Source organism: Lutjanus erythropterus, chromosome 5 (assembly GCF_056507025.1).
Source record: "Lutjanus erythropterus isolate fLutEry1 chromosome 5, fLutEry1.hap2, whole genome shotgun sequence".
Lineage (NCBI taxonomy): Eukaryota > Metazoa > Chordata > Actinopteri > Lutjaniformes > Lutjanidae > Lutjanus > Lutjanus erythropterus.
The window spans coordinates 33,258,904-33,279,104 of NC_139321.1; the positions used below are offsets into that span (position 1 = coordinate 33,258,904).

The following is a 20,201-nucleotide window of genomic DNA, read 5'->3' on the forward strand; positions in this document are numbered from 1 at the left end:
ATTTAAGTAAGCTTTTTTTTTTCCTTTTTTTTTTTTTTTTTTAAAGAAAAGAACTACTTGTCTTTAGCTGTATCTAAGCTGTATCTAAACTTACAGTGACAAAAAAGTTTTCAAAAAGAAGGTACTTGTTTGCTAGAAGCTACTTGACTTGGTATAACTTGGTGACTAACAGCAACATAAAAACCTTAAGGAGAAATCTGTAATATATTTATTGTAATAAATCATAAAATAACCATGCTACATCAGAGATTAAGCAAACATATTAAATTGAAATACTCGCTTCTCTTACAACAACGCTACGGCTGCACTTTCCATTTTACAATTAAAAAGAATTTTTACCAAATGAAAAAAGTGTCTGTCTATGAGTCGCAATAAATCATTGGTAATCTTTTAGAATGAGGAAATGTTAATGACTGTTATGCTGAGAAATATGTTAATGACGAGTCTGGCAGGCAGAGGGTGGGCAGTCACCAACCCCAACTTCAGAGTTTGTATTTTTCGGAGCAGTGACATTTTGTTTTCAGGACAGTGGGCTTATCCTTTACCTTAACTTACTGTGTAGGACTCTCCATTGCTCCCACAGTGATCCTGTAGTCTGCCTGAGCGTCCTCGAGTCTTCAACCACAGTAAAGTTTTATTATTGTTATTATTATTATTATTATTATTATTATTATTATTATTATTATTATTATTATTATTATTATTATTATCATCAAATCACCATAAATTAAATAGAATTTCAGCCTATTTAATATTACATCTATAGAGCCAACTCCCTATTCGGACTGTAATACTTCTTTGCACAAATGTTCTATCTAGTTCATTTTAAAGGCAAATGCTTGTTATGGTTAATTTCCCTTCATCTACACTCATGCGAGTCAAAGTAATTTGATTCCATATATAATTTATAAAATCATATTAAAACAATCATCTGTCATGATGCCGTCCTCTCATGATTTGTACTGTGTTATTTGTCATGTCAAAACTCCATAACTGCAGTAGATGTCTACATTGGCGACATATCATGGGAACACTTCATTTAATGTGACAGCATTAGGTTTCCACACTGTAGTGCCTGGTCAGGCTGTTTGACATAGATGTCCAGAAACACAAGTAGGCCTGTTCATACTTATAATTTCCAAAAATAGAAAAATCCCAGTGAGCAGCACCACCAAAACATTTTTTCTCCTTCCTACCCAGTTGCTGCAGTTCATTTTCCAAAAATGAGGACATCGAGGACAAGTCTGACTTGTATCATCTGATATCCCACAGTCCTCACCACACTAATTGCATAGTTACTAAATTCTCAGTTTAACCATTTACCACACATGTGTTGTGATAAATTACAGGCCAAGCAATGCTGAAAATCAAATTTAGGTGCAAGTGCTGGATAACAAACGTGTTAATTATCTGTGATACATTATAAACTAGGGGTAATTGGGCTTTCACTGTCAGGGGACTCTAACACTGGAACAGATGGCACAGTGACATCAAGTCTGCAAACTCCAGTTGGGTGAAAAAGGTGACAATTGTGAGAATGCAGCCAAACTTCATTTTGAGACACACTGTTCTCAGGGTTTTGCTGCTTCTGCTTGGTAAAAGCAAAGTTTAATTGATTAAAGGGAAATACTGGGTCGTATAATGTACTTTATCAGTAGTCAGTGTATTACCTACAGTAGATGCTGGTGGAGACATACCAAGTTTGCAGGGAAAGGGTCAACAACAAGAGGTATTTTAGCCACTTAAAAAAGGTTGACTCAACATACCTACATCAGAGTAAGTGTTTGTTATATTTAGAATAATTTCCCTGCTGTAGTTTGCCATCAAACAGCCTTTAATGAAGAGAAACAGTCTTTATATAAGCCAAATATCACTTGCTCCAAACCAACCAAAGTCCACTGGTGAAATCAGTCATTTTACTTCATCAAACACAGGAGTTGCTGGTCTACAGTTGCCTTGATCTGTTAGTTTGTGAATCAATTTGTGAATCCAAACTAACCTTTTAAAGCACAGAAGTCCCACAATAACACAAAACAACTAACCAACCAAGGCAGCGGTAGACCAGCAACTCCTGTGACTGGTGAGGTAAAATGACTGATTTCACCAGTGGACTTTGGTTGATTCAAAAAAAGCAATATTTGGCTTACATAACTGCCATATAACTGCCTTTTCCCATCAGAAGTCTGTCTGATGGCAAGGTACAGAGATGAAAATATTCAAAGTACAGTGGAACATTACATATTGTTCTCACTTTACAGTAATCACATGTATTCTTGTTGTTAATACAGATGTTTTTTTCAAACAAAGTTTAAATGTAAATGTGTAGAGAACTGCTTTATCTGCTCAAAAACAGCTTGTAGCAGCTATGTACTAACACTTCCCCACAGACACACACACACACCAGAGAGCCTCTCATAGTGGAGCCGTTAGCCTGACTACAGCACAGGTACCCACACAGACTCTCTCAAAGGGCCATAAATGTGCTGTCAAAGCTCCACCAGACTCCCTGTCTTCCCAGCAGAGAGGCAGTACCTTCTCATGGCTCGTTAGCTCAGACTACCAGCTACATGTCGATGCTGGTGCAACTGAGTGGTGGTCAGTCAGTCTCCCTATTGTCCCTGGACCCTTGAGTGACATGTCAAGTAGCCACGGAGGCCAAGATTCCTACAGTTGTTGCTCCCTCACTCCATTTTTTAAATAAGACACTAATTGCTGCCATTTAAGCATTAATATGTCCTATTTTCATCTTGTAAACCACCTTAAAATTATGTTTGGATAACGTCTATACAGATAATATTACATACAGTTTGTGTCTCGTGGTTGAAGTGGATTTTTACAGAAATTTTGTTGGCCATATTTATTTGGTTTCCTGATTATTCAAAGTTGACCTTTCCATCCAAACCCGACCGAAAAAGGCAACATCAACCACAATTACAAGAAGATATGAATTTATTCTGACATACCTGCTGGGCCTCCCAATGTCAGATGTCCATACACTGTTATAGAGGCAAAGAAGTCCTATCCCCAGCGTGACTCTATTCACAGGTCACTTACTCCAGGGTCTGAAAGACAACAAAAGAAACACAAATTAGAGCAGACATGGAGAGTGAGCTCACGACTTAAACCGACTCAGCCACCACAAATGCCCAGCGATCCAGGATAAACATCCTTGAAGAAATGTCAGTCCAAGGAAGAACTTAAGCTAAGCCACACCATGGTAGTAGGTAAGAAAATACTCATATGACATATGCACAGCATCTTTCTCCTCGCCTGGTCAACTTGATCATTTTTCAGCTTAAGCAGCTGCCAGAGAACGGCTCATTACACCACCATTTGAGCCGGAGAAGACAAGTGAGGAGCATGTGCAGGGCTCATGCCATTCAGGATTGTGGAGTAGCCTTGGACAGTGAATGTTCATTACCGTTGAGATGCTCATGAGCAACAGTTTAAAGGCAACTCAACGGAGCACACTTGAAAACAACTGCCTTTTTTAGCCACTTAATTTCCAGAAAAGAGAATAGCCACAAATGCAGCTGGTTACTGAGCAAACATCAGCTACTTTCCCTTAAAGAATCACTGGCTCTGCTTGATTTATCTGCAGTCGCCCGTGCTTGCTGTGGCTGTGGTTTGACAGCGTTGTTCATTGATTGGGAGAGAGCAGCACGTTCAGTCAACCGTAAAACAGCCAGAATTAAACAGGTAACTGATTGCAAAGCATCCACACCATATGTGAAACACTTGTGTTCTTGTTCCTGTCACTCAGTATATCTTGGGAACAGGCTGCACTCATGATCTGTGAAAGTACGCTTGCCTAAGCTTGTCACTTAGGATACCAAAAACTACATACAAACTATAATGTGTATAAACAAGTCAAAGTAATTCACTTGAAGTGGTAATGTGCTCTTACTGTGCACATTTGTGTACAAGAATATGATATGCTTAGGGAGAAATTAAAAGAAAACCTTCAAAGGAAGATAAGGTTTAGTGATTAATCAAAATCCATGGCAACTGATTGTAAAAGCATAATATGCTCAATACAAATGAATAGTAATGAATGTGCAGATCTTAAAGTAGCACAATAATGGGTTAGTGACGAATTTCAACACTAAAAATCATTGTGGGAAGAATTTCAGTGAGTGTACATCAGCTGTCAGCTAAAACATTTGGTGGTCAGATCCGCTGGCCATCATCTCATCAGCTGCTGTTATTGACAACTTGGCCTGTCAGAACTTATGCCAGCAATATTCATGTTCAAAATGATGTCTTAACTGGATTTTGAAAGCTTACCAATAAAACCCATTCCTTTGACTGTTGGAGCTCTGAATGAGTAGGCAACTCAAAATACATGATTTAATAGAAACAATTTTTACATTTTTATTCCCTGAGAGTGATGACATTACCTTAAAGACCCTTGTAAATATTATTTGTTATATATTACATGTAGTGTTTGTGCACTGCTGTGTTGTTGTTTTTTTCCATCACTGCACACCGTACATGGCCTTCACTCTGTGACATCATGAAACATGTAAAGAAGAGTTTTCTTGTAAAACACAAAACGGCCAAGACATCCCTGTCAACATCAGTGGAACAGAGGTGGAGCAGTTGAACAGCTTTAGGTTTTTGGGAATCAGCATCACAGAAAGTTCTGAAAGGACTATATTTCTTAAGGAAACTTAAGAAGGCAAAATATCTGTGCCAAGTTCATAATAGTTCAATACAACTTTCACAGAGGGGCAATAGAAGGTGCCCTGACTGGTTGTGCATGAGCCAGGGCAGAAGAAGTCTACAGCTGGTGATTAAAATCACACAGAGCATCACTGGTACCCATCTACTAAGCATCAGCCACAGCTTGTTCACCCTGCTGCCATCTGGCAAGCGATAAAGAAGTATCCACTGCTGGCTGTATCAACACACAGTCCATCATAAAAAACGTGTATTTTTTTTAAAGACTTATTATCTATTCATGCATTTATATATTTTTTGTTTTGTTGGTAGCATGAATGGATGGCAACTTACATTTTTTCATAAAACTCTTTATTGTTGAATGATAATACTGAAGTTACCATTTTGGTAAGACCCTTTAAAAAAACTTTCTGCCATTCTGTCTTTCTGAAAAATCCATTCCCTTAAATGGCATCATGCTGCTTAATGCATAATGTCTCAGAACCACCCTACTAACTTTGACTATTTCTTTACATAGCTTGGCATGGTGAACTGACTGTTGAAAAATGAAGCAAAGTTACCCAGCGGTGCTGAAAAAAGGGGAAGACAATACTCACTCTAGCCACAGTCCTGCCCTGCTGCCGTCTGACAAGAGAGGCAGAAGCATTTGCTGCCCTACGACAAGACTTCAGAACAGCGGCTTTCCTGAGTCTGCGGCCCATCAATTCATCTTCCGTACTCCACCATAAACGAAAGTTTAATTTTCTGACTCATTAGTTATTCAAAGATTGAAAAAGACAGAAAATAAAGAATGTGTAGGGCCTCTTGCCTGTGCTTACCTTACCTACATTTTGTGGACCCAAAATGACTAAATCCACTCCTGAATATCACAAGTGACTGTTAACCTATTTAATACTGAAATATTACAACTCAAGAAAGTACAAAGTCAATGAGATGAGTCAAGTCAACTTATCCGGCCACTCTCATCCATACTGCGACTGGATTCATAACAGATTATGAAACTGTGAAGGATAAGAAAAATTTAGGCCCCCAAACTCTTAGCCTAATGCCTGCTGGAATTTACTCACTATATCAAAGTTCAGCAGCACAGCCTTGCTCAGTGCTTCAACTTGCTAAGCCACATTTGAGCCACTTAACTAGGCCATATCTCCTGTTGCTACAAATTTAGTATAATGTCACATCTGATACAGCTTCCTTGAGCTCAAATTGTTTGATGTACACCACCGAACGTGTGAGCAGTAGCTGCTGACACCTAGGAAATGCTCACCTCTTCCACTGACTTACCAATGCTGCTATTTTCATCCCACCCACTGATCAGCCTAATCCACTGTTGGAGGATTTGTGCGCTGTGGTACCGAGCAATTGTGCTGCGGCAAAATGAGTGTGGCTTAATTGGAGCAAAGACTTAATGAGGGTCCCTTGAGGATTATCATCTGTGGCTTAGAAATGGCCCAGGTAGCGGAAGACGCGGTCAAAGGGATCAGCTCACAGCCTTCAAAATTGGAGTGACAGCACTGAGCTGCAACTGTGCCAATAGAATATTTAACTTTTGTGCCTTTTTTTTTCCAGTGGGGTCCTTGGAGAGAGGTGAACTAAAGCGAAAATCTCCAAGGAAAATATGGCTGCAGGACCAACAGCATTCTGTTGGAGCTGGAGGAAAGTAATGGAGCATTTACTTATTTATTTTTCCCCATTTGATCCTGTAACCTGAAATACTACTGTGTCTGTGCTACACTGGTTGTAAATTAAGACTTTTTTTTTTTTACTCCATTATCTGCGAAATACTATGCTGTTGAAACTGCAATAAAAGTTAATTGAAATTATTTTGGTTAAGTAGTTTTCTTCATTAAAATATGAACCAAAATCTCATGGGGGTATTATCACGAAATTAGTGCTACTTTTTAATTTTTACAGCTACAATTTAACAATTCTTTTTATCATCTTTTAATCTGCTGATTATGTTCTAGATTAAACAAATAATTGATTGGACTATAAGATGTCAGAAATAGTTAAAAATATCCATTACATTTCCCTAAAACACAATGTAACATCATCAAATTGCTTTTTTTGAGTGACCAATGATATAAAGCCTCATAATATTTAGTTTACCATTATATATGAAAGATAATTACAACAAATGTTCACAAGTGGGAGCTATGGAACTCGATGCTTAGTAAATTATACATCTAGTATTAGTATTTGTGGGTTATTTTTCTGTCCATCAACTAATGGATTAATTGACCATTTTTCAGCCCTGAACATTTTATTATTAATGGAAATACTGGTGATTCTTGTGGAAAAACAAGAATAACTTGCACAGAAAAATGCTGCCGCCATGGTGGAGAGGTAAAGTAGACCCTTCACTGGCTCTCCAAGCAGTTTATTTCTCTGAGGAGCCTGTCTCCACTTGACAGCCACAGATCAGATATGACTGACCAAGATAAATGGTTAGGCTCTAAAGTCAGATCAATTCAATCTAGCAACTGTCCTCGCCAGGAACAAAAGGGCACACTGTCAACAAGGCTCAACTCACTTCAATGCTTATTCACTGTCTTTTTGTCCTTGTTACGTAAATACCGGAAACTGCGAATATTCTGCTTTTTTAAAAGTTGAACAGGTAACATTCTCAAACTCTAAAGTAGTATTTTAAATTTGTATCACTACAGCTGGATTTTTCATTTGCTTTTCATTGTTATGTGTGTGTGTGTGTTTTTTTTTTTTTTTTAGTTTCAGTTCAGCCCTGCAGGCTAGTGTGCACTAATATCCTTTCAATCAGCGGCTTTTTTTCTCTTAAGCCTGTGCAGTACATCACAATTTCCCTGTTGGATTTATTACCACATTTTACATCTGCTATCATGAATTATTTCACGTTTCAAGTCAGTGGGTTTCAAGGTCTGAACTCAGGCGGACTCAAGACAAGGCTGGAGTCATCATCTGAAACAGTGTTACTCAGCCCAGACCCCCGGCAACAAGTTCATTATATAGCGAGACATGAAGGGCAAGTTTGTGCATTCAGTTCAATTGATGACACAAACATGCCAAAGGAAGCTTTTAGGCCCAGCTGCATTGATCCAAAGCTCAATTTAATTACATACACAACAAAGAGCACTAACAACAATAATTTTTAGCCTTACCACTGCATTGTGTCCAAGAATGTTCTTGCATTAACTAAAGTAACAAGTCACACATAAGCACTGCTCATAAATTTCTTAGTGGCTGCATGCATAGTGAATATAGGGCTTAATCTTCACACTATATATTAATTAGTGTAAATGCAGCTTGCTCACAACCATTCCCACATTTTAAATTCATTCTTAAAATGTTAAAGGGCCAGTGCATAGGATTTTGTGGCCTCTTGCAGTGAGTTTGAAGATTGCAAACACCTTGTCTCACACTTCCTTTCCAAGCATGTAAGAGAACCTACGGTAGCCACAACCCTCGCACAAAATGTTAAAGACCCTCTCTGGAGCCAGTGTTAGGTTTGTCTGTCTCTGATGGGTAGGGCAGAATGGCATTACCTGAAATGGGGAAGATTTCTTTAATACATTTAAGGCTTTTAATTTCCTTGAAGGGATAGTTCAAATTATTCAAAATGGGGTTGTATGATGTACAATAGTCAGTGTATTGCCTAGAGTAGATGCTGGTCGACACGCCCCAGTTTGGAGAAGCAAAAAGGCACAGAAGCTAATAAATATACTGCTATACTGCCACCTAAAAAGATCAGTAAGAGTTTAGATTTTGAATATTTTGCCTGTTTATATTATTTTCAGACAGCCTTTTCTGACTGTAAACCACTATTATATCAGCCAAATATCATTCTGTCCAAACCAACCGATGTTCTGCTTGGTAAAATGACTAATTTGGCCTATGGATTTTGGTTGGTTTGGAGAGAGTGATATTTGGCTTATATAACAGTGGCTTCCTCTGAAGACAAACTCGTGGATTAGCTCCCTTCTGTGTAGACACACAGCCATTCATCTGCTTACTTGGTCCAATTTATAATACTGCCTCTTTTCTACTTTTATCTTCCTTGTTTTTTATTTTCCTTTTTGATTAGTTAATGCCTTAGCCGTCTGTCTTATGAGTTATGGGGATATACTGTTCTTCTCCCCTTGTTTTATGTCTGTTTATATTCTGATGTCCTTCTAAAATTCAATAAAATGCAAAAAATCAAACATGGTAGCACAACATGGTGGCCTCCAGAGAATAGGACTCATGACTTATGCAGATAGAAAGGGCTCATTCTAGGGAAATGAAAACACAACAATTCTTATTTTATACACTAATGAAAACATACTGCTGAATATTATATTCCATTTCTGCCAATAAATCCCCATAAGTCTTACACACTGGACCTTCAACTGTTTGACTGTATTACTGAGCAGGATGATGGCAATTTTAAATTACAGAATGCATTATTGATTTGATGAATATAATGGTTCAGTTCCTTTACAGTGTCTGAAATACAGAGCTATTAAAGTGACTATTATGGTGCAAACTCCTAAGAGCTTTTATACAAAGTTGTGGTTTCTTTTGTGTATCTTTTTTAGGTCACAGCTGAAAATGTCTGCTATCTGAAAGATGGGGGGGAAGTAGCCTGTAACCTTAATGCCTTTTACATTGGGTCTTCTATTCAAACTAACAATGCAGCACATGATTTTGACATATTGTTTTGAAAATGTTTTTTTCATGGTAAATTACATTCCAGTGCAAGGAATCTACATTAGCATCAGAATCAGATGCTATTTTCAAATGACGGGTGACGTGGTTGATGGATATGACAACATACTACATATGTTGACACTCGATTAGACAGTGTATCTAGGCAAGTGCACGTAGAGACATTGCCAGCCTCCAATCCATATTGCCTGGAGTAGCTTTATGGAAAGTATTAACAGCCTCCCCTATCCTCCTTTTCATCTGTCTCTCTTCAAAGAGAATAAAACAGAATAGACGAAAAGCGAATTCAGCTCTCTTATTTTTTTACACACAAAGGCAAACTGAGTAAAAAAAAAGACTGTATAGCAACATGAAGACTATTAGTTCAAAAGGTCACAAAAATGTCACAAAGAAATCACGGAAACTTTTGGGTCAGAGGCGTATTTTTAACAACTTAATCTATAAGCACACAGCTTGGATGAAACATAAAGGAAACGGTGTCAGGAGAGTGTCAGCGCTTTCAACATAAACAGACGGAGATGATAAGATGAAGGCAGTTACACCTGCCAGACTGCATTAATAATAAAAACAAATAATAAATTAATTAATATTATAAAGTAAACAGAAAGACAACATTTGGTCAGAAGGCTGTGCAAGAGGCGGGGAAAATATAATAAACAAAATCCCTTAGGAAAAGTTTTAAAAAGACTGGAACAGGAAAATTCTTCTGCCTTTGGCCCCATGCTGTGAGCTCAGTGACCACCACAGACTAGTGCTGTGTGAGAACTTCCCTAAACAAAGGTTTACTGCATCATTGCTTGAAGCACAAGGCGCCTGAGTCAGACTCCTACAGTGTCTGAACCTTATAACCTTGTTTTATGAGGCCAGTCTTGAACAATTTGCAGAGAGAGGACCAAAGAAGGTGTCTGCCCCCACCCTCTTGTGCCTGTACAAGGGTTATGGAACAGTATCAAAAGCTGAAGTGAAGCACATCTCCTAATTGAACAACTGCAGTAGTGCCTGACATGAAGGATCTGAACAAGATGAAGACCAAAAGACATTAACTGAAGATACAAGGAAGGCTGGGGGATATATTTGAAAAATGTATCACAATAAAATGTTTCATTTCAGTCAATATCGAGAATTATGAATAATTTTGAATGGCCTATTAATAAGACAAGTAAAAACTAGAATTACCACCTCATGGTTGTATGCTTCTGCTAACCAGTCACGTTCCAGATCACATCCCTGTCGGTATAATCTATGTAGTGAAGACTTTAAAGAAATTTAATAATAGCATATTTTTTAGCACTACATTGACATGTCTGATTCCAGTGTATAATTTCCAGTAAGAAACATACCGTCTTCACAGGAGTACGGAGTACAGATAGAGAGCTAAACCTTATGATGTCACCTTTGACCTTTTGGATATAAAATGTCCTCCCTTCATCATTTTATTCTATTAGACGTGAAATTTTGTCAGGGACAAAAACATGTTTTGTGAGGTCACGGTGGCCTCTGACCACCAAAATCTAGTTAAGTTCTTCCTTGAGTCCAAGTGGAAGTTGGTGCTAGATGTAATGAAATTTCCTTCAGGTGTTTCTAAGATATCATGTTCACGAGAATGGGAGGGATGTGAGGTCACAGTGACCTGGCAGTATGCGATTTTTGAGTATGCGAGAAGTTCCCGGATGCATACTGCATTCGCCAGAAATGTTGAGTATGCATCATCAGCTTACTACTCACACTCAAATTACCCAGGATGCAGCGCGACGCGACGTCACCGCGAACAGGACAGGAAAAAAAAAACGATGGATGAACACTGAGCAGCAGGATGGACACGCCACTGAGAGAAGCATACAAATAGGAGTAAATTGCTAAGTATTTTAGCGATTTGACAGCTTGTATGTGGTTGAGTAATATTTAGACATATCAGATGAAGACGTATAGGCTATGTTTTTCAAAGTAAAAGCACTATTTATCACCATGGTCTTTTGGTATGAGAAAGGGATGGGGTGATTTATTTTGTGAATATAACCGGAAGTGCGTTGCTCACTGCGGCTAGCTTAAATTTTGACAAATTCGTCCGAACGAAATTGTAAACGGTTGGTATTTGGACAAATAAACGGCACACTCGGGATCTAAACGGCCACTTTCTCGCCAGATTTTTAAAAAAATCTTGATAAAGTGATATATTTAAAGAGTTTAGAGCTAAAGTGAAATCAGCTTCAGCCTGTCGATTTCGGCTCAGGTAGGAGCGCAATGCATTGTGGGTTATTATGCAGTACGCTGTAGTGTAAACGCTTTGCATACTGTCTGATGGATTGGGTATGCAGTATGGAGTATGGATAGTATGGGTATGGAAGTATGTAGTAGTAAGTATGTGGTTTCGAACACAGCAAGTTTGTTGTTGTGTCACATGTTGATGGTGTAACTGCTAAATGATTGGCTGTTTGCATGTCACTCGTAGCATTAAAATAATAAGCGAAATTATCAGTTCATTTATGGGTATCAGCCATGAGAAGCAGGTTATTATCTAATCTCATACCAGGATGTATTTAGAATGTGCTTTGTGGTGGTTTGCATTTAATGCATTTTAGTGAAACTACTGAACATTTAATTAATTCATTTAATTTTGCTCCTGCTATTGATGAAATGTCTAATACTGATACATATCACTATTGTTTGCCCTGACCTAGATACAAGATTTGAGAAGTTTTGGTGTTCTGTCATTAGTAAAACCAGACATTTCTCAATAGTTCTTTTAATTCCTCCCAGTTCAATATGTGTGTTAAAATCTGAGGAAGAGTCACAGTCTGCCATGAAGAAAAATTAACATGAAATACTTATTAACTTACAGCTGTTGTTTTTTAAATGTAGAAAATAAATAAATCTGTAGAGTGCTTTTTATTCATGTAACTATTTGTAATGTTTCTAAGCATAGTACATACAGAACACATTAAAGCTGTCTTACAGGCAGTTCCTCTGAAACACTCTCTCTCTTTCTTTTTATCGCATGCAGACATGCAATGCTTTATGAAGTACATTTAGCTGAGGGAAGTGATTTAAAAATGCTGGCCTGAAGCCCTCACACCCTGCCACACAAGCGCAGATGACGCGAGACTCTGGGAACCCTGATGTGATAGCACATGCCACCAAATCCTCAGTTAATTGGACACTTCCTTCACAACAGGCCTGTGGTAAACAGCAGTGAGCAAATAACAAGGCTAAGACAAGCTTCCAGAATGAACAAGAGGAAATATCTCAGATAACGAAACCAACAGCAGATGTGTTGTCCTCCGCAGTATATTGTGTTTAGAACAACAACTCTTCTTTGACTGCATAATCCTCAGCATTCTGCTAAACTGATTAGCCTTCCCATGCTTAACAGCTGGTATCTTAGCCCAATTTGTCCGGCTTGGAAATGTTAAGCAGAATCATGTCTGCTGCATTCTTCGTGCCAAATGGACATTTGTGTGTAGAAAATGGTCAGCAGCCAGGTACTGAGGAGGGATTGCACATGATCAAAAAGGATTTCATGGAAGCAGATTGAGAGAAAGAGGACTTATGGAAATATAGCGCTGCATTGTGCTGGATGTCTCAATTTTCATGAGCCAGTCCACATGTGGTTGTTTCCCTGCTGGAAGACGTGAGGGTTTAGAGAGCTATCCAGCTCACCAGAAACCGTGAATTCCAGCTGAAGTAAAGGAGTTACCCATGAAGAATGTCAAACATCGAGCATGCCAAAGGGACACAAAGAGTTGTCTCCAAATGCGGTGGGCTGAAAGGCAAGTGAGCATTTGACATATTTGAGTACAAAGAGGTGTCCATGTTGCAGCTCTGCTCCACACAGGCCACTTTGCTGAAATACAGACTTTCTGGCTCCTGCAACAGCCAAGACAGAAGAAAGCTGTAGACAAGCCTCCAAGTTTAAACATGCCTCTATAGAAAGTCCAAGATGATAATGAACTATCATGAGCACGTTGGAAGGCAGCAATTAAGACTGATGGTATTTTTAGGACTTGACTTGACAAGACAGCCAACCTAAATAATATCTTTAGTTAAAAAATCCTAATTTTGAGTTTAGTATAGCTTCAGAATTTGCACCCCTTGTTACAGGCCAACAACCATATTTTCTTAGACTGGGTGGCACCAACAAAGATTAATTTAATCTAAGATTAGCTGTAAACTGAGTTTAGCAAAACTAGTCAATCCAGATTTGCACAATTAAAAGCTGATCTCACTTTAGTAAATCCAAGTTTAATGACGTTATCTGAAATTTAATAAAATCTAATCTAGTTTAATCGATTTGGAGATGCTTGCTTTACCCAAATTAAAATAAATAACACTCAAATTTGATTACTGTCTGGACCAGGTACAGTAATTTTAAAAGAGGGAGGGAAATATGATGATCTGAAATATAACAGATTATTTATCATATTCAAGTATATCATATGTGTTATATATGTAGGACTTTACATCTTCATATGTTTCATAGGTTATGTGATGCTGTCAAAGAATATGCTATAGAGATTACATTGCAGTGGAAATAAAGCTTTTGATGTGGAGGGAAAAAGTGGACTTGGTATTGTTTGGTGTAAGCAACTTATTCTATTTTTTTTTTTTTTTTCAAAATTAACATTAATTTGTTAATTGATTGTTAATGTTAACATTGATCGATTAAGGAAAGTGCTTACAACTTCCAACTCTAGAAATCCTTAATGGTCAGCTGCTGTGCATTCTTAAAAAAAATAAAAGACAATACATTGTTTACTAGTTTCCTTGCTTGCCAAAAAGCTAACAAAATATTATATTGCTATACAGCCAACTAAAAAGCTTGTTAGCCTGCTAGTTAGCCATTACTAGTCTAGTCTATTCATGATTTTCTGATCAGGGCAACTAAGACCTGGTGGCAGTACACTGCATTGCATCTGCATTAATAAACTAGCTATAAGTCAGTATTGGCAGTATTAGATATTGTCACAGCCCAGCTCAAGACAAGGACAAAGGATACAAGTTAAACAGTGGCAGTATAAACTATATAAATCAATGACATCAGTACTGTTTTGTGTGTTTTAATGAGTGTACAGTGAAGTGCAATGAAGAAAAGAAACACAAGGAAAATACGAACCCAAACAACAAACCATACACCCAAGGAGAGAGGGAGAATCTGACTTCCCATCAGATTATAGCTGAGAAGCAGCAGGCACAGGTGTTAATTAATGATGCACTTCCTGCTTCACACCTAAAAGGGAAAGTCAGCCCAAACAGGAAGCCAAGACAACTGTCATAATATATAGATCTGATATAGAGCACATTTAAACATTTAAAAGGTGTGGGCACAACAATGGGCAGCCAGTAAGCAGCTGATCAGTATAGAGTTACTGCTGCAAATAAAAGGCAAGATTGTTTTCCTGAGCAGTCTGCATCTAAAGGGCTCAGTTCTTGTCACCTCTGAATCTGCATAACAACACACAAGCTGTACAGTTCATTAGTTTTATCCAGTGCTGCATCGCCCTTATCTTTACATTAAGAATGAGGTCAGCAAGGCAATACGGTCCACATCAACTCATCAACTACCTCTACAGACCATGAGGCTGAGAGTTGAAAAACACATCACTTAAATACACATTAAATGTATATTAAATATCACTTAAAGAATATATTGTCCCCCCCCAAAATTACGACTGACCACTGAGAAAAGAAATCAAATCAGAGCTTTTTTTTTTCTTTTGTACCTGAAGCGTTTTCTATCAACTCAGGGCTAGTCTTGTGAAAATTTAATTTCATGGGTGACGATGATACAGATGGGATGCTGGTTTCCAGACAATTAGAATTATGTTGTTTCTCAAATAAATCTGTTTCTAAGTGACAGCCTGATTCATCCCTTAGCACTCTGTGATAGTGTTTTATTACAAATAGCTGCTTCTATCTAAAACAGTTGCCCAAATAACAATCAACAAATTCATCATGACATTTTGCATGTGTGCCTGCGTCACTGTGAGGTCAGAATGGCGATAAGTTATTCTTGATCTAAGTGCCTTAGCAAATGTCTGATTCGACTCTGCCAGTCTGTGTGACCCATGGACAATTATACATATCTACTATTATCATATTTCATCCGTTTCATGCAAATCCCTGCTGTTTCTGCAGCACTGTGCCCTCAGGAATTCATCATAGTTATATTTTATTCAACCTGATGAATGTTTCTTTCATTTGACAAAATCTGACAAAATGACTCAGGCATATGAATTAAGTATTTGTACTTTTGCCTCAACAAAGACAACAGTTTGAGTCACACAATGCAAGAATGCAAAATACAAGTGTATCATGCAATAAATACAGTCATCTTCTGTATGTTTTGTATTAATCAAATCATTCACCACATGTGAAATAAAGCACTTAAAATTTAATAAAGAGTAATGTTTAGATTCTTTAAAGCTACTACAAGGAGTTTTTAACTGGTTATGAAATGTTTAAATTTAATATTGATGTCTCTATATGATATATATATATATGCAAACAAGACCATCAGTGAAAAGACTGGCTATTTTGGTTATTGATTATTTTTAATGACTGCCACTTGGTCAGATTCTGCTTGAATTCAGATGAAACAAGTCAGTGTTTACACTTTCCCTGGCAAAGTTACAGTGAGCAGCATGTTAGCCAGTTAAAAACAAGCAGGAGATCTTAATTTTATTCATGACATTGTATGTTCCTTTTAGTAGCTTATAAATAAAAAAAATTCTCATCAAACATAGATTAATCACTCAAAACTTCAGAATGAACAATACACACTGAAAAGTTTGTTTGTCAGTAGTTCTCAAATAATGGTCCAGGGACCCGCAGCGGTCCATAGCCCTCTGCCAGGGGGTCCATAAAAAGTTTGCAGATTCACTCTTATATTCTGACATAATTTAAAAAAAAATTATTTTGTATTTTCTTTTAACATTTTACCCTGCATTTATTTTATGATTAGACATTTAGGTATCATTACTTATCTACATAAAATATTTGCTTCCACAAATAATTTTATAGGACTATCATATACAAGTCCCTGTATAGCCTGGATAGATTATTGTTTTTATGTTTTTTTTTGGTTTTTTTTTAATGAGGCCTACTGTATATTTTCTATTAATTATATAGATGTTTTATTGTGTATTATTTATAGATAAATAATCCACTGTTGATTTTAAGCATATTTATGTGTGTGTGTATGTCTGTTATGGGTATTCTGAGCCGACAGTGGCTCAAATATTTTTATAATATATTTTTATTTATATATATTTTTCTAAAACATTTCTCTTGTGTTGTTCTTTCACCAAACTAAGACAAAAAAAAGAAATAGGTTCATTTATTTTATTCTAGGGGACATACATGAAGGGGACCCTGGTGAAGGGTCCCAGGCTGACAAAAAAAATTGAGAACCTCTGATTAAAACTATATATATTTTCTAGGTTATTATCACTTAATTCACACACATTCTTCCTTGGGAAAATCATAAAGCCAAAGCTAAATCAAACAATAATATTGCATAAGCCACATAAGAAGCCTTATAAGATGCTTTCGAACAATGTAGTATAACCTGGCCTCTCTGCAGCCCCAGCTGTCAAAGAGGACAGTCCAATCAAAGCGTCTCAGCACAAGGATTCATCTCAAAGATAAAAATCTCTCTGGTGTTAGCAGAAATCTCAGACGTTATCTGCATCCGTTTTAATTGATTTCTCTCTGTCTTCCATCTAGCCAGGTGTTTCTTTCCACACTCTGTCCAGTCTGCTTGTTACCACTGATGGCAGCTCCCAGTATGACTCGAAGTTGTGCATCCACAAGTCAGCAAGACACAAAATGAGTCTGTTGATTCATATCTGTTAAATACATTTAATGTATTTAATATATATGTTAGACAGACATGTTTAAATCTTTTCCATTTCCTTCACCCTGGGTGAAAATCAACTGACTTATCACCACAGTGTGGATGAGGATCTTTGGCTAATATGATAAGGGACTGAATTATTTCACAAACATAATTAATACACTAACTAATACCGTTGCCGCCCCCCCCAAAAAAAAACACAAGTAAATTGTGTGTTAAACATTGTCTGTCTGTCTGTCTGTCTGTCGTTGTTCTCGACTTTGAATTAATAACTTGGAAAAAAAAGACCCTCATAGGTGTGATTGTCTTCTTTGCAGAGGTGTGAAAGCTCAGCTGGATTAAAGCAAGCTGTGAATAAATGGTTTGGTGCCTGTGACTGTTCTGACTGTACTTGGAAGTTTTTATAGATTCTAAAAGCCTCTGTGTCATTGCAATTTGTGACTGAAGTCACAGAATCAGGCAAGGTGACAGGCTGCAGAGGTTCACCTGACAATCTGAGAAACTTGGCCAAACTGTTATTTCAGGTCCTTATTTTTATAAACTGTCAGATGATGGTTGGTAGGTTGTCCTGTTTGATGCTGTGATATGATAAAGTATAATGTTATGATTTTTGTCACTAGTTGAGGATGTAAACATGTTTGCCATTTTTGGAGTGTTTTTTTTGTTTATTTTTTGTCTACATGTTTACCTTTTACATATATTTGTCAAATATGCCATCAATATTTGACAAAGCCTCTTGTGAACATGTTTTTACTCAGAAGATTTTGTGCCAAAAGAAACTGGGACAGGAAAACAAAGACGGAAAATTCTATGCAATGACATAAGCCTAAAATACAAAATATTTAAGCAGACAGCACAACACGACAAGAAATCTATGTCAAGCCAAGAACTCAAGTCGATTAGTCTTTGTACTATGTAGCCCTTCTTTTCATACCTTATTCAACATTACTGGTTCAAACGTTCGAGCAGCTACATCCAAGTGTATCACTACAGAAGTCCGCACATAAAATATTAAAACAAAGACTACTGAACTTATGGAACATTTTATTGAACATTGCAGTATAGATCAGGGAAGAAAAGTTTCAGGTTAAATCAACCTTGAAAGAATTTTGCCTCCCACCAGTAACATAGAGAAATCAACTGAGATCATTTGATACCCCAGGTCTTAGGTAGTTCTATCCTATTGACACATAAAAAGTCAATGGTGCCTTGCAGATACTGAATTCAACTTAATCATGCGACTGATACCACAGTCACTAATGTCCTCAAATAGTTGTCATTTAGGCCTAATCATTAGAACAATACCAGAGTTATGATAGTCTTATCATATTTCTTGCTTATACTTTCCTGGATTTATACTTTGCTTTTGTTATTTCAGAAAAGTGGATTTAGATGCTTAAAAGCCCACCACGTGAGATTTACAGGGATCTATTGGCAGGATTTCGTCAGTGTATAATTACCTGAAAATAAAGTTGTGTTGTGTTTTTGTTACCTTAGAATGAGCCGTTTATATCTACAGAGGACACAGGTGCTCTTCAATCTGAATGAACAAAGTGACTCTAGGGAGGACATTTTGCCAAGTTTTGCAGCCACAAAAGTTTTTTCTCCACACTTGAAAAGCGAGGGTGAGGCGAGTGGTATTCACTTGGTTCCAATCTACAACTTAACCACTACATGCCACTAATTCAGACACACTGGTTTTAAGTGTACTTTGGATTTGGCATGCCAATAAGTAAATCACACAAATTCATTTCTAGAATTTTAAGACCAGCTCTTCACAGAATACAACTTATACTCGTTTTTCACTTGATACTTTTTGGCCTTTGACTGTATTAGTGTGAACTGTGATTTTTCAGACCTTAGACTGGTGACACTGAAATCGCTGTTTGTGCTCACTGCCTGTGCTGCTGACGCACTTTAATCATTTCTGGTGCCAGTTGGAAGACATCAACAACCCCCACCATGTGCTACTTGCAGTTACCACTAGTAGGCTGACATGAACGGTTATTGTAGCAGGCAGTTGATATTTACAGAACATCAGATAACACAGCATCAACAGGCTACTTGCCAATAACACATGCTGTGTGAATGGCAATAGATAAATGGACATATGAGATAGGCAGGTCCCATTGTAGTGTGAGTGTTGTTCCTTTGGCAAATATATTAAACAGATTTCTTGGTTTAAGACAAAGTATAAAAACAACATTTTTCAGCAATACTTGCTGTGGACTTGTAAATACTCCATATGAGTGAAGAGGAGGCCATATGAGTATGGGATGTTTGGGTCTATGTAAATAACACTGTTAAGAGTAAGATCTAGACCTGATCTATATGAAAAATGCCTAAATTAACTTCTATTCTGATTTTGTACTATATAAATAAATTTAATTTGATTTTATCAGACTTCCCCAGTAAAATGTAGCAAATATAGCTTTGTATATCACTTGAGAGTATGTTGTACTGGTTCACAATTTTTTTTACAATGTTTACACATGTTTGGTGTTTTTTTTATATTTGAGCAGATCTGAGCATGACCCTTGTGAGGGAGGGCACAGCTACAATCAGTCAGCTGATCAACTGCACTGGAATAAAGCTCCCACTGAAGCACAACAAAGTCAGAGAGGAGGGTAAAGGTGAAGTAGGGAATCTGAATCTCTCAGTGGAGCAACAGACAGGGAGCAAATAAGAGCAGCGAATTTAAGGTGACGGTGTGCCTGATGAAGAAAGAAGGGAGATAGAGCATGGACTGTATCAGATGATGGGTTATGATTCAGAAAAAACACATCAGCAGCCAGCCACCGCATCTACAATTTGTGTGTCCTCGCTTCTCTCTCTCATTCCCAGTCTGATGTTGAGTTTGTCTGATCTTTTCTCCTCGCTTTCACTTGTTATCTTTTCATAAATACAACAGGTCGCTATACCTTATACCTGAAAAAACAAGCAGTTTGTTAGTGCTTTTCAGACCAAAACATATGACTGTTCTAAT

At 37.4% G+C, this 20,201-nt stretch overlaps 1 protein-coding gene across 4 annotated transcripts in view; it reads right to left on the reverse strand.

The window, feature by feature from the left end:
* The window catches only part of lingo2 (leucine rich repeat and Ig domain containing 2), a 308,406-nt gene that overhangs the window by 202,078 nt on the left and 86,127 nt on the right, over positions 1-20,201 (reverse strand). For all 4 annotated transcript variants that reach the window (XM_084719682.1, XM_084719683.1, XM_084719680.1 and 1 more), the window contains exon 3: positions 2,964-3,062. The gene's annotated coding sequence lies outside the window, so the exon portion shown is untranslated. The remainder of the gene's footprint in view (positions 1-2,963; positions 3,063-20,201) is intronic.